Source organism: Pipistrellus kuhlii, unplaced genomic scaffold (genome assembly GCF_014108245.1).
Source record: "Pipistrellus kuhlii isolate mPipKuh1 unplaced genomic scaffold, mPipKuh1.p scaffold_m20_p_8, whole genome shotgun sequence".
In the NCBI taxonomy this organism is placed as follows: Eukaryota; Metazoa; Chordata; class Mammalia; order Chiroptera; family Vespertilionidae; genus Pipistrellus; species Pipistrellus kuhlii.
The window spans coordinates 26,204,290-26,228,964 of record NW_023425584.1 but is presented as its reverse complement, the minus strand read 5'-3'; the positions used below and the strand labels follow the sequence as shown (position 1 = coordinate 26,228,964).

Genomic DNA, 24,675 nt, shown 5'->3' with positions numbered 1-24,675 from the left:
TTTTGTGTGAATAGGCTTTTTGATTTTAAGAACTTTATCTAGCTGAAATTAATGGTGGATTTTCCCCTTATTCTTTAAATGTCCACTGCTTTTGGTTTTCATTTATACTGGTTGTATTTCAAAATCATGAAACAATTCCAGTTTACATAGTAAAAAGGATATCTTGAAAGTAATTTCACTGAACAAGATAAGGGCATAAGCTTAAAAGCTTTTCCATGAAATTTATATGTATAGTATTCCAGGAACATGACTGTTAAACTAAATAAGAAATTTTCTTTATTAATGAAACCAAGTGCATTTCACCAAAACCTTGTGACATTCCCTTGGTACATAGGACATAAAACAAAGTCATTGCTATTTGGTAAGTTAAGCTTCTGTGATTGTAAAAGAGCAACATTGACCAAACCTGGGAAACATGAGCACAATCTTGTACTGGAGAGTCTTCACAATTACTTTGCACTAACGTTGCAGGATGTTCATTTCTAAATTGTACTGTATGTGGCTTTTTTGAAGTCTTCCCTTGACTCTAGTAAAATGTAGTTTGAAACTTGTAAACAACTGTGTTTGCCAGAAACATCCTTCATGTGAACTAGGCAAGTTACCTTTTCCCCCTCCTTCTAATCTAATTGTAAACCTGGCCAGCCGGAAGGCCATGGCTGGTGCTCACTAGCCATTAGGTTCTTTCAAATGCATCTTTACACTCTTGCACAAAAATTGAGGAATAAATGTCCACTGCTTTTGGTTTTAAACTTGTTCAACTTGTCTTATCTTCCGTGTCACTACTCTCCCATCTCAGAACTAAAGTGTGACATAACCTGAAAACTATTAAAGTGTTGCATTTTAGCTGCTGACTACTTATTAGTATTTCTAGCATTCTTGACCTTGCAAAGAAGGTTTGACTGTTAACAGTTGTGGGGAAAGGAGTTAAAATTGAGCTCTAATTTAAAATTATCTTGTATTCTCATTATCATGGGCAGGTGGGAATTCATCAATTTTTGACTTGCTATTAACTGTACTGTTGAGTATGGGACAGTTGCACACATCCTTAAAGCTGATTCTTTGTTATCTTAGAGAGCTGCCAGTTCATTATATTTATTAGGTCAAAATGTAAATATTTTTACAAAAAGTTACATAAGTATTTTTTAAGTGCTAAGTAAGATATCCTGGTGTGCAAGTTTCTAATGAAAGGATTTACATAGTCATAAACATTAGACCTTTGAATGCAGTTTGGTTTTGCTCATTTGAGTATGGAGCATATTTGGTTCACTTCATAAATATATGCCTTGGTCAGAATGAAGGCTCAGTCAGAGAGGTACCTTCCCTTCTCACTAAATAAATAAATAAATAAATAAATAAATGTATGTGTCACTCGGGATGGTTCTCACATTGCTTTTTACGGGAGTGTCTCAGCTTTATCACATGTGAAAGCTTGTTTGCAATAACCCTGATTATCTTAGAGAGGCAGTAGTTTAAGGGAATGTCAATTGTATGGTTTCCCTTTGCTTTGCTTTGCTTCTTAATTACATGGAGTGCTGGGTCAAGTTATAGTTGGAGTAGTTTCTCTTTGTGAAACTACATGATTTCAGATACATGCTCTGTTATTGGACAGTGGTCAAAGTTAGCGTTGTCCTGCTGGTTTCTATACTTCGGGTAGTACAGAGACTTGGAAGAAAGGCTGTTGCGGTAGGGAGTGGCAGGGAGGACTGTAGAGAGAAGGTTATGGTGGTGGTCAGAGAAAGGGATTCATGTTCTCTGCCCTGATCTAGCAATAGAGGCAATCATTATGCTTCCTACTGCTCCAGTATTACACTTTTTGAGTCTTTGCCTCAACAAATTATTTTGAGTTCTAGGTAGATTGTCATGAGAGGTGAATTATTTCTTCAGTACAGCTGTAAACTGTTCCTTATTTTCAATTAAGGTGAAACTGTGGGTTTTGTTTCAGTCTGCTCTACAGTACACCTTAACACCTGGTGGCTAGATTTTAATAGAACTTTCTTCAGTTCTTGGGTCTTCTGAATTATGAGCATATATTTTCTTCCTACTCAGAAATAAACATCTTTATTGCCCCTGCAGAAAAGAGTCACCAGTGTTAAGAACTCATTGCCTCTTGATTTCATTTGTGAATACTGTATTTCAAGTGATGATGGGTTATTTTGGTTGGTGTGATATTATATAAGAGAAAGATTTTTAATATGAAAATAACTATGAAGCTAGTAGACTATCAAATATGCATTTATACACATCTAAGGAGAGAAAATAGACCTTGGGGACATTCCTAGAGCCTGTTCCTTATTTAATTTTTCCTTATATTGTGTATGCACTTAGATGAAAAGTGGCTCTGAGTTTACTACCCGACAAAAGCCTTTCTTTAAAATCTTTTTCTAATCATACTTAGCCCTGGCTGGTATAAGTGGTTAATAATCAGGCACTCTGAATATTTCCAGGCCAATTCCTGGGATGGGCTTAGAAATATGAAAACTGGCTATGGGATCTCTTTGCCAGAGTTAATATTTATACAATAGTATTAATTCCCCCATTATTGCTATTGTATATTTTATCTTAGTTAATATAAGTAGGAAAGTTCAAAAGATGGGACTACTAAAGCTTTAAGGCCTTGGATCTCAGTAGGTGATGTATAACAACACAGTTACCAACCAGCTTTGCCCTTTCTCAGTGACTGTTCCTGGACTGGTTGAGACAGAGGCGACATTTTTCTTGTAAGTGGTCACTTTTCATCTTTGAATTATTTGTGGAGCTGTACCTGATTGAAGGCAAAGTATACTCTGCCTCTTAGCAGATGGTAGAGCTATGAATATCTTAGCATCAAGACAGAAACTTAATAGTTTTCTATTGAGTGAGGTTTTTGTTTTTAACCTCCTGTGTAAGTTATTGGTAGAATGCCTTTTCCAGGGCTAGGGCTCATGATTGCCCTAAGGTGTACTCTCAAACAAATGGTTGACTACATTTGGAAAGGCCAAGAAGAAGCCACTAAGTGCCTGGCCAGGCCTCTGGTAACTGCTGTCCAGGGAAGAGCAGTGCCAACCTTGGTAAATGTGCTGTGTATTCTTTTCAGACTTCTAAGGATATGAGTGGTGGTAGCTATCATTTTTCCAGGAACTAATCTCCTTGCCTGGGGTCACTTGTTCTATTGAATTTCTTCCTAAGAACTGAAAAATCATGACTGTTTATTAAAGGGTACACCCCTGCCCTAAATTGTAGGACCCCTAGGGAATGAATACGAGTAGGGAGGACTTAGTTTTGCTGACCTCAAGACCGACCACTCCCCAAATCGCCAGCTTTCTCAGCTTGACGTTTTCCACAAGAAATTAGGGTAGCTTTGGAAGCTCCAAAGCTTGGGGCTCCTTGGAGGTTTTCTAGAACCAGTCCACAAATACCACCTGACCCAGCACCATCTTGGGTGATAGTTAGCAAAAGCTAGGCTGCCTATCTGTTAGAAGGGGCATCAGAACTTCCCCCAGCCAATTAGAGGCAATACTGGTTAGGTCTTTCTCAGCAATTTCCCCTACCTCCAGTCAGCATCGCTGCCATCTTTGAAAGGTGTGAGTGCTTGCAGGATGTTGAACTAATTTGAGGAGAACTGAACTTGTTTCAGAGGACCCCCAGGATTTCAGTGTGACCGAAAGAACCAGGGAACTTTTTCATCCTTTTTGGAAGGATGGCCCCAGGTCATCTCAGTCTATCCTTCCTTTAGGAAAAAGAGAGGGCAGAAGAGAAGGGGTGAGGGGAGATTATGGGATAGGTAGTTTCTTGAAGGTAAGATCAACTTCCAAGCTGTATAAAAAGGGTACTTTCTTTTGAAGTTTCAGGTATAAATTTTGGGGAAAGGGGCTTAGTGATTTCTGACCCACTGTGTGCCTGGGTTCATTCTTGCTTTTTCTGTCCCACACCCACTGACTATAGATAGATGGGTTAAAGTTTCTGTGCCCACTGATGGAGAGGATATATCTGAAGTGCATTTGCTTAAAATGGATGCTAGTACTTGAGTGGCCAGTAGAGGGCAGTGTTGACCCACAGCTGTAACAACCGTGAGGTGGGTGATCAGTAAATCTGTTTGGATAGAATCTGAGAGGGGCTTTTGTTGGGGTGTGGAAGCCTGTTTGGGCTTGGCTTTTCTCACAAGTTTATCTAGAACTACCTCAGGGAGGCTCCATCATAGGCTTAGTGAGGAAACAGGTAAATATTCTAGCCTTAAAGTCTGCCAGAAGTATCAAACTGCTAACCCTCCTCTCCCCTCTCCATTGGTATAGCAGCCATATTCTTGTGTGTAGACAGATTAGTAAGGTCCAGACCAGGACCTTTGCCCACTTGGCTGCAGGTTGCATGAGGGCAAAGGTCTGTCCATTGCTTTATGTGAACAAGGGGACCCTATTTCTGGCCGCTCTCTACCTGGTGCTCACTGTTGCCTTTTGCCAGAGGAAGGCAGACCCTGTGACTCCAACCAATTTAGCCCAATCTCATTTGCCTGTCCACTTGTTCTGGGCAACCAGACATAGCTTTTCATACCCTGAGGGGTGGTGGCCTGGGGACTGGAGTAACAGAACTGTGGGGCTAGTGATAAAGCCTAAGAAATGAAATGTCTTGTGTTTTGGGGTCCCAGGCTCCCCAGTCTTCTAGCCCAACAGCTGTGAGCCTCCAGAGCCACTACTCATAAGCCAGCTGCCTCTTCTTGGGGAATTCTTTGAAATTCCAGACTTGGCCATCTGGGTATGCAAATAGCTCCAGATCTGCTGAGTTCGCCAAGTGGCTGTATCCCAAACAGAGCTGTGAGAATTAACCCCTACTCCCCCCAGATGGGGAAAGCTGCCTTGGGGCTGTTGGTGCCTGGAACCCAGGCTTTCACCTTCTGAAAGATTCTTAAGAGGGGAGGGAGAGAGGAGTCCTGGAGGCTCCCAGATCCTGTTCTAGCTCCTAACTTTGTAAGAGATTTTACATCCAAAAGGTGGGTTGAAAGACTTTCTGGAGCAGAAATTCTAGACCTAAGAAAGTCTCTGGAATAAGGAAGAAAGCCTTGGGGCTAGCCTGTCTAGAGAAGTGGGGTTATCCCTGCAGGAAAAGCTAGCTCCTACCAGGCAGTAGAGCAGCGTCTAGACAGCCCAGAGTAGGGCCTGCAGCTTGGCCCCCAGAATGCCTTGCTCTCCCCCTGGCCTCCCCTTGGGGCTGGTTATCTGGCTGCAGCAGGAATGTGTGCTCTGAGTAGGGGGGGCGGGGGTCAGGGTCAGGGCGGAAACCTGGGAATGTGGACTGCCTGCCCCTGTCCCTGTTGAAGGGAGGGAGCCGTGGAGAATGTGGCTGACAGGCCTCAGGCGTGGGAGAGTGTAGGCCTGTGTGTGTGTGTGTGTGTGTGTGTGTGTGTGTGTGTCTGCACGCACAGGGGGGCCGCTTGTGTGTACAGGAACTTGTAAGAGTGTGAGAATTGTGAGCATGAACATTCCTTAGTGTTTATGCATATGGGTGTGAGCCTAAGCTGTGTAGCCTTTGAGGAGCAGGAATCAAGTCTGGTTTTAAATTACAGGCCCATGACTTCAGTTGTATGTTCTTAGGCAACTAATTTATTTCTCCTTTGCTTTGTTTTTTTCATCTAGAAGATAGCCCTCCTTCCATCCATAGGCAGTGCTTGGTGGAAAATGTCCTTATGGAATTAAAATGTTGTGGCTGTGATGCCTATAGGTTAAGGGAGGTAGGCATGGTCAGTGGGGCATCTTTCCTGGGTTCCTGTACAGGCCAGAGATTTGCTTCTCTCGGAACAGGACTAGCTCCTGGGACACCCAGGGACCTTAAGCAGGCTGTCCAGGCCCTTTTGGGACCCACTTGGCAAGGCTTGCAAATATTCACAAGCAAAATGGATAGGCATTTGGATGGATGAGCCTAACCATCCTGTGTGACTGTGACCTTGCCCAGGGTCTGTCTGTCCATCTGCTTCTCTCGGGGGACAAAGGAGAACCCAGCTATCTCGGTAAATACAAGCCTGAGCTTGTGATAGGAAGAGTTGCCTCCAGCCATGGAGGTTAGGGGTAATATGAAGGGAGGCCAAGCCAGACGTCTCCCATTTGTTTCCCAGACCTACCTGAAGGATGAGAGTAAGGATAAGCCATGGATGGTTTGTAGCTTTGCCTACAGCCCAGGATCCTTGCGTTCCCATCCTGTGTCACAAGCCGACCTAGTGGACCTACAACCAACTCTCCCTGGTTAGAGGGTGTGTGTCTGTGTGTGTGTTGGGTCAGCAAGCAGGATTTGGGATCTAGGCATATACAGTTTGGGGAATTAGCTAAGGTCACAATCAGGCAATACTTGGGAATCTTGGGAGTCTTTCCAGGTGAAATCTTAAGGGGGAGCACTCTGGCTGCAAGGGGCTCCTGGAAGCCCGTGGGGAGGACCCAGGCCTCACTGGAGGAAGTGGCCCTACACTGGAACAAACCCCAGGAGTGGCCTATAAGGGGGTGTTGAAGGAATGATCATCTGGCTCTGCTCCCATGCACAGGCACCACTGAGAATGGGTGTTGGAGGGGGGGTGGCTGAGAACAGGAGCTACTCCAGTTTCCTGCTTTGGATTTGGACTAGGGAGTGTGTTTTTCTGAGGGCTCTAGAACTGTTGCCTCAGTATATCCACTAAATAATGGATCACAGAGAGTGACTGGTTAGGGATGGTCCTCAGTAAGTTTATGTGGGAGGTTCTGGGACCCTATGTAACTGGATCAGTGTTGGGTGAGAGGTGCTTTGTGTTCTGTGACTTAGTGAGAGTGGCAGGAAATAGGGTCAGGAGCTATTAGGTCTAGTAATAATTAATGTCGTTTTCTAATGCTTTTTTTTTTTTAATCGAATTTATTTAAACAATACAACAAAATTTAATCAACAATATAGTTGCTGTTGTTTTCTACTACTTGTGCCCAACGCTCAGGAAGCATTTTAATCCCTCTGTTGTAAAATTCTTGTGATTTTGATGCAAAAAATTCGGTCAATGCATTTTTGAGGCATTCTTCATTATTAAATTTTTTTCCAAGAAGAAAGTTTTGCAAAGAACGAAACAAATGGTAATCGGAAGGGGCAATATCAGGAGAATATGCAGGTTGAGGGAGAACTTCCCATTCCAACTGGTGCAGTTTTTCAGCAGTGATTCTTGCAGTATGCGGTCGTGCGTTATCGTGGTGAAGAATTACACTCTTCCAATTAATCAGCGCGGGTTCTTTTTCTCTTAAAGCTTGGGCTAACCTTTCCAATTGGGCACTATACACTGCACTTATAATGGTTTGGTTAGATGATAAAAGTTCATAATGAAGAATTCCTTTAAAATTCCACCAAACACACAACATCACTTTTTTCGCATGCAAGTCAGGTTTTGGCATGGGCTGCGGAGCCTCATTTTTGTCCAACCATTGAGGCCGCCTTTTCAAATTAACATACAGCACCCATTTTTCATCTCCGGTAACAATGTGCTCTAAAAACGGCTAACGGTTTTGACGAGAGAGGAGCGAACTGCAAATTGTGACTCTTTGATTACGGTTGTTGTCGGTCAACTCATGAGGAACCCATTTTCCAAACTTTTGGACTTTGCCAAGTGCACGCAATTGACTGGAAATTGTTTTTTGTGAACAATTTAAAGTTGTCGCAAGCTCTTGTTGGGTAATTTGAGAATTTTGCACCAAAAGAGCTTGAAGAGCTTCTTGATAAAAATTGGACACACGGCCTCGACCACTCTTGTCATCTAACGAAAAATTTCCCTCGCGAAATTTCTCAAACCAACGCTGGCATTTTCTGGCGCTAACTGCATCTTGACCAAGAGCACTACAGATGTTTTTTGCAGCCTCACTTGCTTTTCTTCCTAATTGGAACTCGTAAAGCATGCAGTGCCGAATATGCTCTTCATCCGCCATCTTCTTAGCCCTAGTTTTGCAACAAAAACCAAACCAAACACAAACTTTTTCAAGCAAAACTTGTTAATTGCACTTCACACGTTCTGTAGATACCACGTGTTTGAAGGTTATGTCAATACAAGTCAACGCCAAGCAAGATTTTAAACGAGTTTAAAAACGACATTATTACTAGACCCGATATGTACCTGGTAAGAGATTGGGGGTGGCTTCCCCACCAAAGTCCCAGAGTGTGTGGCTGTTCTGAGTTTACTAGGGGAAGTGATCATGTGTGGCCACTATGTGGGTGAGTGCAGCAGGGCTGGTCACACTGTCACACAACCAGTGAATTGTGTTTGTGAGACTTGAGTTATGTTTTCAAGGTGTGTGTGATGGTAGATTACTATGATATGTATAATCATGGTAGGTCCCAAGACCCTCTGTGTTTTAAACACTTACCAGATGCCTGGCCCTGTGAGTTAATGCTAGTTTGCCTGTGCCACAGTATTTGTTCATTGTGCCATGTTATACAGGGTGCCCCCCAAAAATATGTACAGATTTTAACAACTGATAGCTCAATTTTGAAAATGAAATGTATTTTAATAAACACTGCCTTTATAATTATTCAGAGTGTATGTGTATAGCCTTAGCTGGTTTGGCTCAGTGGAAGAGCATCGGCCTGTGGACTGAAGGTTCCCGGATTCGATTTTGGTCAAGGGCACACGCCTGGGCTCTAGGCTGGATCTCCAACGGGGGCGTGCGGAGGCAGCCAACCAAGATTCTCATCATCGATGTTTCTATTTCTCTTCCTTCTTCTCTGAAATTAAAATATATTTAAAAAATAACAACAGAATGTATGTATACATTTTTGGGGACACCCTATATTTGTGTAAGGGGATATGAGACAGCTGCATCTGTGTCTTAGTTGTGGGGGTACAATGTGTGCTGTATGGCTCTGTTTTGGGCGTGTGATCTTATGTTGCCAATGTGGGGCACCATTGTATTGTTGCATAGTGTGATACCCATTTGACTTTGTTTTGTTTTTTAATTGTGGTGATGATGTATAATTTGGCTGTGTAACTTTTTTTGCTGTGTTGTGTGACTTTGTTGTGCAGCCAAAGTATATAACTCCCTACTGTTGTGTGGTTGAGACCAGCTAGTGGAATGTATGACTCATTTTGTGTCCTGGTGATGTAGGTGTCTGGTATAGGGTCATCCATTGTGGTATGAGGCCCTGTGGTGGTGAAGTGAACTGTTTGTGTGATAGTTGTGTGTATGTGACCCTATTACTATATGTATTCACGTGAACCATTTGTTTGACCCCAGTTGTGTCAGACTGTTGTGGTGTGGTGTGACTCCTTGTGGTGAGTGTGCCTCCTTCGTGGTGGCACTGGCCCAGATTGGTGTTTCCCTGTACGGATTGTGTGTCTGTGCAACCCCTCTGTGCCGCTGTTCCCCCTTTCGGGTCTGTGTGTGTTTGACCTCAGCCCCCATCGCCCCTCCCCCGCACTGTCCGCCAGAGCCGCGCAGCAATCGATCGCCATTGATTGTCCCTGACGAGCTGCTCCACTTTCCAGCCAATGTCAGGAGGGGGGATCTCCGCCGCCCTGGCGGTGTCATTTCCACACACTCCCTGGGCTGCTGCCAGTGTGGGCGCTGCCAAGAGCAGGCCTGGATTGCCCAGAGCATGGACCGGAGTGTCCATCCGGTCCACACCGCCCGGGCAACATACCGACCCTTGCCTGCCTGGCTTGCACCCAGGCCCCTCCCCTACTCTGGGTGGGTGTCTGTTGTCACCACACCAGTTTGGGCGGGGCCTTGGGAGGGGGTTGCGAGTCCTAGTGCTTGCCTGGGTGGGGGCAAACGGGCCTTTTCTTGCGGGTGGAGGCTCTGGCCAGCCAACTTTGCTGTGGCCTAAACAGATGCTAATGATTTTCCTGGAGGCTCCGGTTATCTCTGGCCTCAGCCAGCCAGAGTGCAGGCCTGGGCGGGCACAGACTGTTCCCCACCCCCTCCTCACCCTCCTGGCCACCTGGCCCCAGTGGACAGTAGGGTTCACAGGCTGCCCAGTGGCAGCCCCACACAACCATACAGTTGGTCACAGGTCACACAACCATTTCATCCCACCACTCTGGCAGTGTGGGAATGAGTGTGTTTGCTCCCTGTCCGCCCAGTATGCTATACTGTTTCCTCTTTTGAGCCCCTTCCCAAAGCCATTGCCACCCACCCACTCAGGAGAAACTGAGGCTCAGAGAAGCCCAAGGTCATCAGACCCTTTGCCTGCTTGGCTGAGTGGGTCACCCTCTCTTTAGCCCTCCCCGGTCCCCCATTGCCCAGGGGCCAGAGTCAGTTTCCAGGCTCCCCGTGGAAGTGCTGACGTGGCTCTGAGCAGCTGTCTGGGGCCAGGAAGCAGGGCAGATGTCACAGTGCCCAGGGGAGGAGGTGGCTCCATGGGGAGGGTAGGCAGGGCCTCTTGCCTGGCTAGACAAGTTTCCTCTCCCTCCAGGCCTGGTTGGCTGTCTGGGGCTGGGGCACGGCCATGGGCCAGGCTGACCTGCCTCCAAATCTAGCTCCAGCTCCTCTGTGTAGCCGCCGACAAATGTTGCAACCTCTCTGAGCTTCCTTCCCTGCCAAAGGAGAATAACAGCATCTGCTTTGGATAGGTGTGAACCTCAAATGAAAGCAGAGATGTGCAAAGCCCCCAATTCCATGCTGGGCGCTCTGTTCCTGCTCAGTAAATGTCAGTTATTGTTGTCTTTGCAAGTGAGAATTTGCTGTGTCCAAAGGTAAAACTGGGTCCTTAGGGTACCCGCTGGCTTCAGAGGTCATTCTAGCCAGCCTCTTGCCTTGCTGCCCCTGGCCCTCTGCTTTTCTCATGCCTGTCTAGCTTTGTTCCTTCTCATTGAAGTGTCAGCCCCCCTCAGCTCTGCCTATTGCCCAGCTGCCCCCAGCCACTCCTATCGGTGCGGTTCCCTCCTATCTGGACTACACATAGGGTCCCTCAAGCAGCACAGCCCCATGGGAACAGCAATCGATGGGGCGGAACAGCCTCCCTGACAGATGGATCCACGGAAGCTGGGCTGCTTCGGCAGAGCTCCCTAGGAAACCAGAGACAAGGGCTGAGCCACCATGACTGCCTCCTAAATAGAAATGGAAGGTGATAGGGAAATGAGGAGGAGGCCAGAGCTTCCAACCAGCCACAGGTTGGGCCAGCCCTCTGGGAATGGGAGGGGCAGGGCAGCCCCTATTTTTTCCCACTGGCTCAGAATCCTCTTGGGGAGAGAGGGCTCTATAGAGCTTGCTAGTGGTGGGATATGTCTGAGTCCCCCTCAATGGGCAGGTAAAGAGTTTTGACAACCTTCTCACACACACATTGTGGGCACACTTCTAACAAACCCAGAGGTGGGTGGGTGGGTGGATAGTTGAGCAGGCAAGCTGCACGCCACATTCCGCAGCCAGAATGGCAGAAGGACCCTCTGATTGTGGGGTGGGAGATGATGGGCCTGGCCCCTGTGTGTGTGTATAAAATACCTCCTGCCTCCTACCGGTCTCCCAGATTAATCAGGGACGTTCTTCCCTAGGTTTTTCAACCTCGGCACTATTGACATTTTGGGCCATTTAATTCTTTGTCTTGTGCATTATAGAATATTTAGCAACATCCTTGGTCTCTACCCACTGGATGCTAGTAGCAGCAGTTGTGACAAACAAAAATGCCTCCAGACATGCCTCAATAGCCCTTGGGGGGCAAAATCAATTACAGTTGGGAACCATTGGTCTAACATGAAGACAAGCCCTCTAGGTTGGAAGGGGCAGCCAAGAGCCTTGGGATCCTCTGCAGAGGAGGGGAGAGTTTCAGAAACGCTCCTCCATATCTCAGGCCCAGGAGGGTGAGAGACATCCTTTCCCCTCAGCCTGCATGGCCCACCTGCCAGGTTGGAGGGAACTATGCTTGCCTGAGATGGCAGGGCTGTTGGTGTCACTGCTCAGCTGCGCCAGGCTTGGTGCCAACAGCTCACTGCTGGACTACACAGCATGGGGATGAGGGAGCGGGTGCAGTCATGGGGTCCTCAGCCTGCCTGGATGCCCTCTGTCCAGCCAGTGTGAGGTGGGAGGGGACCAGCATGGATGATCAGCTCTCACTTCCCTTGGTGCCCTGGCAGTGTCTGCTGGTGTTGGGCTGGGTAGGGGTGGGGCTGACAGGCCTCAGAGCCAGTGGGGGCTACTGCCTAAAGTAGAAGGATTATAGACACAAGTCCAGCAGGCTCAGCCAGCTGACAGCTGGGCCACCTGAGTGCCAATCTGTCCCCTCCAAGAAGGGGGTGGGGGTGGGGGAGAGAGAAAGGCACAGTGGGCTGACTGAATGGTCCCTGAGTCCCCTATCCCATAAGTCCTTGAGCCAGACTCCCTCGAGTCGCCTTCCTTTTCCTGCCCAAACTGGCAGGCAGGCACTGACGTGAAGGAAAGTTCTCTAGTGTACAGTCTCACTGCTGGGAGGTCCCTACTTATATCTAAACTACTTCCTTTCCTTCTGTAGCAGTGGTTCTCAACCTTTCTAATGCCTCGACCCTTTAATACAGTTCCTCATGTTGTGGTGACCCCCAACCATAAAATTTTCTTTTTTTTTTAAATGTCTTTATTGATTAAGGTATCACATATTTGTCCTCAACCCTCCATTCCAGTCCCCCACCCCCCTATTGTCCTTGACCACTGGTTAGGCTTATATATATATGCACACAAGTCCTTTGGTTGATCTTTCTCTTTTATCCCCGCCCTCCCTTTGCATAAAATTATTTTTGTTGTTAATTCATAACTAATTTTGCTATTGTTATGAAATATAATGTAAATATCTATGTTTTCTGATGGTCTTAGGCTCTACAGCAGTGGTTCTTAACCTGTGGGTCACAACCCACAGGTTGAGAACCACTAGCAGGGTCACCTGAGGGTCATGTGAGGAACTGTATTAAAGGGTCGCGGCATTAGAAAGGTTGAGAACCACTATTCTGTAGCATTACCCTATCCTGGCCTGCATGCTCTGGCCCCCACAGAGTCAGAGTCCAACATTTCAGTGTCTGTGACCAGAGTGAATCCTTAGCTCTAGTGGAAGAGAACACTTATCCACGGGGAGATTCAGTCAGAATACAGGCCAGTGGGTCCCTCTGAGGGTAGAGGAATGAGAGTGCCTAAGGGGGCAAGGCTAAAGGAATGGAGAGAGGCATTGATGCCAGTTGACAGACCAAGGTCCACAGAGGGCAGGGTTGCCCACATTGAACCCAGTCTAGGGGGCTCCCGGGTGGGGAGGAGGAAGTGGCTGGGAGGTGGGCAGTGGCTTTGTAACCAGAGACGGGCCAGGCTGGCTGAGGTGGCAGTTTGGGGCTGGGGATTAAAATAGTGCCTCGGCCTGGCCAGGATCGGGTTCGGGTCACCCACAAGGCAGCGTGGCCACCGCCATCCGGCTCGAGTTTCTTGCTTTCCTTGGTGATTTGATGGAAGCGAGGGCTATCAGGCAGATGGGCCTAACAAAGGGGGTCTAGGCACTTGCCATTACCGTCCCCTCACCAGGCTGTGGCCCATCTCCCTTCTCCACACCCACTCTCACGGGACAGATTGCCCAGCCCCTCCTGATTTTTCTCCCTCCCACTTCAATACACATTTAACACCAACTGGGGACCAGGCCTTAACCAAGCATAGAGATGCATAATAAGACCTTGACCCTGTCTCAGGCCCCAGGAGTCCTGGCCTCCGAGATTGCACAGAATTGGGAGGGTGATCAGTATCTAGCAAGGACCCTCCATGTTTCACTAATGCCCTGGCCTCTAAAAGCCCTAGGCATGGGCAAAGCAAGGAGTAGGAAGACCCCTGCAGGCTACAGGGCAGGAGGGTTAGACCTCAGATAATATGCCTGCGACCAGAGAAATGAAAGCAGCTACCAGGGGAGGGAGAATGTTCTCTTAAGAGCTAGTGATCATCCTTGAAAACTGCTCCCACCCCACCCCACCATGGGGAAGGGGTTCATTTCCCCCAGTTTTCCCTGGAGAGAGGAGCCAAAGGAATGGCTTGCCCTCTTCCCCAAGGGCAAAGCCCTGGGATACAGTTTTGAAAGGGCACTCTGGTCCTGTGTCCAAATAGGGCTCCCACTTCCTCTGGCTGATCCAAGAATTAGGGGAAGGGGTCAGGGGAAATGAAGGGAGTCCCCTCTTTCGTTTTTCAGGGCAGGTATGTAATTCTTGCCCTGCTACACACCATTAAGCTATTGGGAAGGGGAAAAGCTCCTTGAAACACTACAAAGTTCTGCTTCATCCTAATCCCTTCTACGCTCCTGAGGGCAGTGGCAACCTCTAGACAGTGGCCCCTGGGGCCCCGCGAATAAGCCATGGGTCTGGGTGGGAGGAGGTGGCACGGGAGGCCAAGCGCCAGCTCGGGGCCAGATCTAACCGGAGCAGTGGCCAGCCCTCCTGATAGAGCTCACATATATCTGAAAAATCGTCTTGTATATCTTAATGATTTCTCAACAGCCCCTGATTGAAGCGTGCCCAATTTAGCCATGCCGTAAGTAACTTTTTATATTTCCTCAGGGAATCATTTCACTTATGAATCTTTTCTGAATCTGCAATCTTGATTAAAAGTTGAATTTTATTTATTTTTTTTTTGTCTCCATCTCTTTGCTTCTGAGATGGCTCCCTAGTGAAAAGGGTGGTAGCACCACCATCAATCCTCTCTCATTAACTTGTCTGGGGCAGGAGAATTCTTACCGGGGGTCTGGGGAGTGCAGGTCAGGCCTCCCCGGTGGTAGCACCCGGGGGTATGTGAACTAAGGGCGGGAAGATGGCCCGAAGGAGAGGCTCACAGAGAGCGATGGAGGACATGGCCAGTCTCCTGCCCACTGTGCTCCCCTACCTGCCCCATCTCAGCTCCTCCCCCACCCCGCGCACACAAACCCTACTGGGGCGGGTTAACTAGCCCATTTTTGCCTTTAGGGTGTCTCCTCACCTGTAGTTTAGTAATTTGAGGGAACAGAACCCTTCAAGGACTCAGCTTGAGAGTACAACATTGACTAAAATCCTGGCCTTGATCCTGTTACAGGTGACACAGCTTGGGTAAGTCACCACTCCCCTACGAGCCTCAGTTTCCTTATCTGCAGGCAAACAGATTACTAAGCAGGTAAAGGCTTCACTTCACACAATACCCCTAGAAAAGCAGCCTTTATTATTTCCCTCCGAGGACCCCAGCACCAGGAAGCAGGGTTGGAACAATGTTAAGGGTCCTATCCCAGTTTGGACCAGTATCTATTGGGTAGATCTTTTGCTCTATCCATTCATTATGTAATCCTGGTGATGCTCCTTGAGGCAGCGTGAGTGGGACTGGCATAATCACCTCCTTGAGGAAAATAAAGGCCTGATGGGCTTGGGACTTGCCCAGGGGCTGCCCTAAGAGGAAAGGTTAGGGCTGCAGCAGGAAGGCTGGAGGGCAAACTAGGGTGAGGAGCTCTGAACTTAGAAGTGCCTCCCCCAGAGGCACCCTCCCTCCCCTGCTTCCCCTCCTAGCTGGAGGAGGGTCTTGCTCAGGTGCTGGGACCTCTGGCTTTTACCCCTCACCTCTGACTTCTGGCCTGGGGGGGCTCCCTGAGAGCCAGAGTCACAGCTGGGGGTGGGGCCCAAGGGGACAGGCCGTGGTGGCAGTGGAGGTGGCAGCTGTGGGAGTTAACGATTTACGAGGGGCCCCTTCCTGAGGCCTCCCTCCCAGGCCTGGCAGGCAACTCGTGACTTCCCAGGCGCTAGACACAGAACCAGTCCCGCCAGTTCAAAGAGCAGTTCATTCCGGGCCCACCCCCAGGCATTGTCTGAGCGCCCCATTCTCAGGAATCCAAGGGGAAGGTAATGCAGGGACTGGTGCGTGGAGTCCTCTGATCCGAGGAGAGAGGCTCAGTCAGTTCTGTTTTCAGACGTTCCAGTGTGAGGGGCATTTACCTCCCCTCCCAGCCTTTCGGGCCTGGTCTGTAAGAGGAGGTTGAGACTCACCCCTTCAACTCCAGCTGGCCTTCCCGTACCACCCCACCCTAGCCTACAGGTCTTGGGTCGGACAGTGTCAGGCATGGCTGGCTTTTGGATGCCCAAGGCACCCCTCCCTTAGGGCCTGGTCTGGGGCCTCCAGGTTTGGGACACTGTGCCCTCCCCCAGGCCCCATTCATTTACCTCTAGGCTCCTCCCTCTTCCTGACAGGGAGGGGGTGGGCCCTGGAACCACAGCTTTGGCCTCTGGGAACACGCTGTCGATTCCTATAGGAGAGACAGTTGAACCATGATTGTGCACAGAGAAGTCGAGTTACTGTCAGGGACAAAGCATCCTGTCCCCTAAAAAAAACACACACACACACAACCTGCCCCCCGTCCACAAACAGGCTGAATTCCTGTGCCTGGCAGAGATTGGGGCTATGTCTGGTTGTCTGTGGCATGTATGTATTAGGTCTAGTAATAATTAATGTCGTTTTCTAATACTTTTTAAATCGAATTTATTTAAACAATACAACAAAATTTAATCAACAATATAGTTGCCGTTGTTTTCTACTACTTGTGCCCAACGCTCAGGAAGCATTTTAATCCCTCTGTTGTAAAATTCTTGTGATTTTGATGCAAAAAATTCGGTCAATGCATTTTTGAGGCATTCTTCATTATTAAATTTTTTTCCAAGAAGAAAGTTTTGCAAAGAACGAAACAAATGGTAATCGGAAGGGGCAATATCAGGAGAATATGCAGGTTGAGGGAGAACTTCCCATTCCAACTGGCGCAGTTTTTCAGCAGTGATTCTTGCAGTATGCGGTCGTGCGTTATCATGGTGAAGAATTACGCCCTTCCGATTAATCAGCGTGGGTTCTTTTTCTCTTAAAACTTGGGCTAACCTTTCCAATTGGGCACTATACACTGCACTTGTAATGGTTTGGTTAGATGGTAAAAGTTCATAATGAAGAATTCCTTTAAAATTCCACCAAACACACATCATCACTTTTTTCGCATGCAAGTCAGGTTTTGGCGTGGGCTGCAGAGCCTCATTTTTGTCCAACCATTGAGGCCGCCTTTTCAAAAAACATACAGCACCCATTTTTCATCTCTGGTAACAATGTGCTCTAAAAACGGCAAACGGTTTTGACGAGAGAGGAGCGAACTGCAAATTGTGACTCTTTGATTACGGTTGTTGTCGGTCAACTCATGAGGAACCCATTTTCCAAACTTTTGGACTTTGCCAAGTGCACGCAATTGATTGGAAATTGTTTTCTGTGAACAATTTAAAGTTGTCGCAAGCTCTTGTTGGGTAATTTGAGGATTTTGCACCAAAAGAGCTTGAAGAGCTTCTTGATCAAAATTGGACACACGGCCTCGACCACTCTTGTCATCTAACGAAAAATTTCCCTCGCGAAATTTCTCAAACCAACGCTGGCATTTTCTGGCGCTAACTGCATCTTGACCAAGAGCACTACAGATGTTTTTTGCAGCCTCACTTGCTTTTCTTCCTAATTGGAACTCGTAAATCATGCAGTGCCGAATATGCTCTTCATCCGCCATCTTCTTAGCCCTAGTTTTGCAACGAAAACCAAACCAAACACAAACTTTTTCAAGCAAAACTTGTTAATTGCACTTCACATGTTCTGTAGATACCACGTGTTTGAAGGTTATGTCAATACAAGTCAACGCCAAGCAAGATTTTAAACGAATGTTTAAAAACGACATTAATTATTACTAGACCCGATAGCTGTGCCTGGGCTAGGGGAAATATGAAGTGTGAATGTTGGCCTGGTCTCTGCCCCCTCCCAGCCTCACCCAGTCATTTTGTTCTGGAACTGGAGTCCCCCTCAGCCCTCCTCCCTTCCCCCCTGTTTACACAGCTCGGGGCCTGGCTTGGGCCACCATTCCTACCTTCTCAGGAATGGATGTGCCTTGGCCTCCTAAGAGGCAGACCTGACTTTTCTGATTTTCCCCTCTAGTTTCACAGATCTTCTGTCCTTTCAAAGATCATGGGGGCTGGAGTAGGAAGATTTAAGGACGAATGGCACTTACGTGAAGGCTGAGACCCCGAAGGCCCCAGCCTGTGTCTTTTCCCCTGCCCCTGCCCATGTTCGCACTCCCAGGCCTGCCCTGGGATTTTGGTTGAAGTCACACAGTCCAGTGTGACCCCACTGAAGACTTACTGTCCTGAGTCAGGGTTCCAAATGACCCTGCTGCCACCCTCTGTGAAACATTGTGGGGTGGGGATGAGACTGGGGCCTGAGAGGGGTACACATTAGGCCAGGCTCTGGATTGGCTATTTTTTTTCTTTTTTCTTATTTTTACTATATCTCTTTATTGATTTCAGAGAGGAACAGAGAGGAGAGAGAGATAGAAACACCAATGATGAGAGAGAATCATTGATCAGCTCCTCCTGCACACCCCTTACTGGGGATCGAGCCTGCAACCTAGGCATGTGCCCTTAGCCGGAATCAAACCCAGGACCCTTTGGTCCCCAGGCTAATGCTCTATCCCCTGAGCCAAACCAGTCAGGGCTGGATTGGCTATCTTTATTGGACACTGTAACTCCTATACTTCTCTCCATGCAGCCATTTCCCAGTCATTGAATGTTTAATCAATGGCCGACATTAGCTGATAAATGGCGGTCGTGGAAAAGGCAGATCCCTCAGACAAGGCATGGATTTAAATCCTGGTTTTGCTGCCTGGTAACCTTGAGCAGGTGTCTGGGCCTGATGATTAAGTAAGCATGTACATGTAGAGTCATTAATGTGGTGCCTGACATATAGGAAGTTCTCAGAAGGTATTGGCTATGCCGAAACCGGTTTGGCTCAGTGGGTAGAGCCTGCGGACTGAAGGGTCCCGGGTTCGATTCCGGTCAAGGGCATGTAACTTGGCTATGGGCACATCCCCAGTAGGGGGTGTGCAGGAGGCAGCTGATCGGTGTTTCTCTCTCATTGATGTTTCTAACTCTCTATCTCCCTTCCTCTCTATCAAAAATCAATAATATATATATTTTTTAAAAGATGTTGACTACAATTGTTATTAGTGGTACCTACTTAGTGCCCAGGCTCCATCCAGGCCCAGGACAGGTAGATTTCCCCTTCCCCTCAAAGACTTCATGGGTGGTGGTGATGAGGGGGTGGGGAGACAGCTATGTAAATAAAAGCTATTTTTGTGCAGTGTGGTCACTGTGGCCATAGGAGGGAAGAGATGAGGGGCCCCCAAGCCTGGCCACAGAGTACACAGTTCAGTGCAGGCACTGCAACAAGGCCCCCCACAAAGGAAGCTAGGAGGACTGAAAAGGCAGCTCACGAACTGCCGCCAAAGGGGTGCGTATGGGGCGTTGGTGGTATAGTGGTTAGCGTAGCTGCCTTCCAAAGGGGTGCGTACACCTGCCCGAAGGGAGTACCATTTTATAATTTGCACAAAGGCTAATGGTGGCCTGTAGATACGGGCCCAACAGGTTCCCAGTGAGGTGACACATGCTGTTGGTCTTCATTGAGGAGTTCATGGGATAGGCTTGATCATGGCCCTTCTGGGCAGAGGGAGCATGTGAAGCCATGGAAACCTGAAGGAAGAGTGTTGGGGATTTAGAGGGAACCACTAGCCACTAGCGTTGGGTGTCACTGGTCAGCGGGGCCCAGGGGTTCCGGGGGGGCATAGGGCTGGTTAGCGAAGCCAGGTCCAGCCGGGGAAGGGGCGCGGGCTGAGCCTGCTGGGCTCTGGGGAATCACTACAGGATGCAAAGCAAGTGAACCTCAGGGCAGATCTGTGTGTGAGAAGCCTCGCCAGGACAGCCAAGCTCAGAGGTTAGGAGAACAACTTTGGTTCCAGTCTCACTTCAGTTTCCTCGTCTGAAAAATGGGGATGGTACTACTGCTGGGGCTGGTGTAAGGCTTAAATGAGATAATGCACCTGAGCTGGTTAGCACAATGCCCTGCCCCAAGAGAGCGTTGTGCTAAACATACTCCTTCCTAGAAGACAGGTCCCTCTCTCCTCCAAAGGTGCTGGGAACTTAAGGCATTTGCTTCCTGAATCTAAACTGGCTGAATAACAATGTGAAACTTAAATATTCCTCTTTGGAGGCAGGGAGTGAGGACAAAGAGTGAATCAGAGTGGCTTCACATCCTATGGAAGGGGGCTAAAATGGGGATGATCTCCCCCAAGGCCAGACTGGCATTGGGTCCTTCCTGGGTGCCCCCCACTTGTCTCATTTGTGATGGTGGAGAGTTGTGTGTGGATGGTTTGCACATGACATTTCCTGTTCACGTTGCATTTCCCATGTCCACAGTTCTGCCCTTCTCCCCTCTGGTTCCTACCTGGGCTGGATAGGAGAGGGTCTGGATCTCCCTCAGTTCTTAATTTCCAGGAGCAGGGGAAGACTCCTAGATCCATCCTCTGAACCGGGGCAGGTGTGCACCAAAACCCCTACTCCGAGGTCACCTGTGGAATCCCCTGGCTCATGGCTATTGCAGCCTGCAGCCCGTGGCTTTGCTCTTCTGAATTGGGGGCAGAGTTCCCCAGTAAAAAATGTGGATAATAGTAATTCCCTGAGGTGGAAGCCACTATCCACCCTCCCCCATGAATGCTAGCATGAAGCTTCTTTTAGGTGTGCAGACTTGATTCTGCACTGACCCTTCGCTTCAGGAACTCTGCAGGATTGAGCTTCATTTCTTGGATCCTAGTCCTCGGAGGCCTGCTGTTAACTCTTGGGGGACAGGTGCCTCCTCACAGTGTGTGCCTCAGCTTCCCCAGAAGAGGTAGATGGTGGTGGGCTAAGTGTAGGAGATCTGGGACCCTCCCTCCTTTAAAAAAAATTTTTTTTAATTGAATTTTTACAGAGAGGAAGAGAGAAGGAGAGAAACATCCATGAGAGAGAATCATCAATCAGCTGCCTCTGGTACACCCCCCACTGAGGATGTGCCAGCAACCAAGGCACATGCCCTTGACTGGAATCGAACCTTGGACCTTTGAGTCTGTAGGCCAACGCTCTATCCACTGAGCCAAACCGGTTTCGGTCCTCCCTCCTTTTTCTTTGTATGGTCAGTGCCAACGTGGTACCTGGCATCAGGATGGGACCTGGAATGTGTCTTTAAGGAGTTTAGGGGGTGATCAGAGGTGTTTACTTTTCCTAAAACTGTGTCCCCAGAGCAAGGACCTTGCTTTTGCTCACATAGCATGTTTGCTCGGGTTGACTCTGAGGAAGGGTGCTGGGGAGGAGCGGAAAGGGTAAGCATCTCCCCTGAGGAAGCATTCCTTGAATAAAGTTAAGAGTAAGTACACTTGGAATTTGTGGAAGGAAGGGAGGACGCGTCCACAGTGTTTGGGGAGGGACCACTCCTTATGGCCCAGGAGGCCAGGAGGGGTAGAGAAGGCAGCAAACACATTCCAGGTGAACTCTGCCCTTTGACACCTCTCTCACTCCCCTACCTCCTGGCTAAGTATGTCAAGGTCCCAGCACCAAATTTAGACTCGGAGGGTGGGCAGCTGTCTGCTCCCTTAAACAACCGGCCTCAAGGCCCTCCACCGCCTCCTAGGAGACAGGCAGGCTGCACAGAGGAGAGGAAGTAGCGAGGTGGGAGCTGGTTTCGCTTCTCCCAGGGCTTCTCCCACGGCTTCTCTCACAGAGGCCAGGCTGGGAGGCCTGTGGCTGGAGGCACCCGGGTCACCAGAGTTAACTCCCTGTTATCTGGGCCCCAATTGATCTAGGGTTGCAACTGTTTAACTCAAGGCAGACTTCCCCTAACCGCTCTGCTCCCTATCCCCCCAGGCCAGGGCCTGGAGGCCGGGGGGCTGTGTTTTCTCCGCCTCAAAGAAGAAACACAAACCCACCCCCACGAATTCCACAGAATTACAGAAATTTTTTCACTTTGGGATTATCTGCAGTTTGGGATTACAGCAGCCCGGGCTTTACTCTGTGGATCCCTGAGAGGGCGGGAAAAAAAGGACTTCTGCCATATCACCAGCCATGCATGGATATGCCGGACTAAAATCTGTACCCGATGGGTTTTTATAATCTCTTTCAATCAGTGTCTGTTGCGTGCTGTTTTAAGATAGGCACTATTTTATCCTTGGATTTTGTAGGCCACAGGCTCCAGGGCACCAAAATGGGAGTGCCTTAGCCCCAGGACTCAGGGCTTCGAGCTGCCACCGGCGGCATAGGACGCAAAATGTCTTTTCTTGGGTCAGTTTACTCATCTGTGAAATGGGAACAGGACTCTCTGCCCTTCTTCTCCCTGGGAACCAGAGCCCACCCAGTCCAAGAAAGCGCTCCGGAAAGCCGGGGTCTTTGAATCGCTGCGTCTAGCTCCAACAGACCTCTGCTAGGCGACGCTGGACCTACAAGCCTGTGATCGGAGGGGCACGGCTGCAGATGGGGCGGAGGGACGGCAGGTTTTAAAGTAGGGTGGGTGTCCAAGCCGCTGCACCCCTCATAAAACGGGGAGGTATCTCTTATTTTTGCAAAGTTGTGGGGAGAGAGGCGAAGACAAGGCGTCGTGATGGGGAGCTGAGCCTGGGCCAATTCGTCAGCGCGGGGAGCTGGAGGCGCCGCGGCTGCGGCTCGGGCCTCTGAGCCTGCGGCGTCTAAGTGGCCGGTGCTGCGCGGGGAGGGAGGCGGAGGGAGGAGGGAGGGGAGCGGAGGTAGCGGGGGTGGGGTTGGGGGGGGGAGGAGCAGCGAGTCCGGTCCGGGTTTTGCCGGCAGCCCCCGGGCAGCGTTCAGAGCTCCTGCCCGGGCGGGCGCGCGGCGGCGGCGGCGGCAGAGGCGGCGGAGCCGGAGCGGGGATGTAGAGGCGGCGGCACCGGCGGCAGCACAGGCGGCGGCGGCGGCGGCGGGAGCAGGCGCCCGAGCCGAGCGGGAGGAGCAGCCGGACCTTGCCCCCGAAGCCGGCCCCGCGTCCCAGCCCAGGCCAGCCCGAGTCCAGCCATGCGCGCCGCCCGCTGAGTCCGGGCGCCTCACGCTTCGCCCTCCGCCCGCCGCGGCGCGCTCTGCTTGGGGGTGATTAGTTGCTTTTTGTTGTTTTTTTAATTTGGGCCGCGGGGAGGGGGAGGAGGGGCAGGTGCTGCAGGCTCCCCCCCCTCCCCGCCTCGGGCCAGCCCGGGCGGCGTGACTCCGGCTCCGGACCGGGCGCGGCGGGCGGCGGGGCTGGAGGGGAGCGCACCGCGGCGGCGGCGCCCGGAGCCCGGAGCGGAGCGCCGCTCCCCGCCCCGCCCCTCCCCCTCGTCCTCGCGGCGGCGGCAGCGGCGGTGGCGGCTTGGACGACTCTGAGAGCCGGTAGGTGTCGAGCCACGGCCCTCCCCCGACCCCCCCGGAGGCCGGCCCCCTCCCCTTCCCCGCCTCCCTCCCTCTCCTCCCCCGGGGCCCGGTGCGCGGCCAGGGCCGGAGTTCGCTGCAAGTCGGCGGAAAGTTTGGCGGCGCGGGCTCCCCCGAAGTTCAGGTGCGGAGAGCGGGGACAGGGAAGGAGGGGTCCGCGTTTGGGGGTGAGGGCGTGGGGGGCGCCGGCAGCCTGGGTCCCGGAGCCCCGGAGGCTGGGAACCCCGGCGCCCGCGATCGCGCGGTGGCCGCCGCCGTGCCCGAGCTTCCCCTCGCCGCAGTTGGCGCGGTCGCAGATCACTGAGTTCAGACAAAAAGAGGGGTTTTAGGGTCGGGGCTGCGGGCTGGGCGCCCCGGATCGGGGCCGGGGCTCTCCCTGCGGGGGGTACCGTCCTCTTCCCGAGTCCCCAAGCCGGAGGGCGTTGGGGCGGCGGGACCCGGGGTCCTCACCGCCCCGGGCTGGGCGGGCGCTCCGCCTGCGGGGGCGGCTGATGGGCGACCCCTGGCGCGCGCTTCCCCGTCGGACCCCACTCTCAGCCCCGCGTTTTGGGGGCGACGGCGGCTGTCTCGGACCACGCGTGGCTGATCTCCCCCTCCCCTCGGAGCGGGCGGGCGGCGGCCACATTTCCCCCTCCGGCTCTTCCCCGCTGCCCTCAGGGCGCCTGGCGGGCTGAGCGAGTTTGACCTTTTTTTCCCGTCAGTGTCTCACGGCCCCCCTCCCTCGCCGCGCCCCGGGCCTCGCTCCCTTCCCCTCCGGCGGGGGGGGGGGGGCGGCGGCGGCTTTCGGGCTGCCTCCCAGCCCCGCGTGGCCGCGCGGCGCGCACAGCCAGGGGGAATGGGGGTGTCCTCCCCGCGGAGCTGCGGGAGGCGGCCGTGCCGGGCTCCCGCCTCGCGGTCCTGGCCCCGCATTCACTCCAGAAGTTCGGCCCGGACCCCCTCCCCCGGGCTCCCCGGAGCGGGCCGGGGGCCGGGGGCGCGCTGGGAACGTGTTAATTCTCTCGCCGGGGGAAGTTGTCCCGGCCTGGAACGCGCTGCTTTCCGGAGGGGCGTGCGGGGTGCGCCTGGCTTTGTTTATTTGTAGGACCGACAGAAAGTGAGTGACCCCCGTTTTTAAACGGGGGGCCGCCCCCGGAACCTGTCAGAAGAGCTGAAGCGCCCGATGTGTGAGCAAGATCGCATTTTGTTTGTTCCTCACCTCCCCCTTTTCCTCTCAGGAATCGGAAGGGGTGCGCAGAGTTGGGTTCGTGTCATAATCTTCAAGGAGGCACCGGCGGATTTTTTTTTTGGGGGGGATGTTCTGTAGATACTCATCCGGGAAGATTCTCTCTCTCTCTCTCTCTCTCTCTCTCTCTCTCTCTCTCTCTCTCTCTCTCTCTCTCTCTCTCTCTCCTCCTGCTATGGGGGTCTGTGGGGTGGCAGCCGCGCCCTCCTTCGCCCCTGGACGCTGGGTGGTCTGAGAGTTGCGCCTTCGGATTGGGGGGGCAGCAGGGGACCCCGGCGAACCG

At 50.8% G+C, this 24,675-nt stretch overlaps 1 protein-coding gene and 1 long non-coding RNA gene across 6 annotated transcripts in view; both read left to right on the top strand.

Annotated features, from left to right (window-relative positions):
- Positions 1-8,069: 8,069 nt before the first annotated feature.
- Positions 8,070-10,621, top strand: LOC118711663. Its single transcript, XR_004985776.2, has 2 exons — positions 8,070-8,190; positions 9,942-10,621. It is a non-coding gene; the product is annotated as an uncharacterized LOC118711663 (long non-coding RNA).
- Positions 10,622-22,723: 12,102 nt separating this feature from the next.
- The window catches only part of CXXC5 (CXXC finger protein 5), a 33,388-nt gene continuing 31,436 nt past the window's right edge, over positions 22,724-24,675 (top strand). Inside the window, exon 1 of one of the 5 annotated variants that reach the window (XM_036424902.2) lies at positions 22,724-22,855. The gene's annotated coding sequence lies outside the window, so the exon portion shown is untranslated. Of the gene's footprint in view, positions 22,856-22,988; positions 23,132-23,174; positions 23,295-24,241; positions 24,264-24,312; positions 24,334-24,675 lie in introns of those variants that run through there. The other 4 variants (XM_036424899.2, XM_036424901.2, XM_045576282.1 and 1 more) reach the window with 4 other exon arrangements.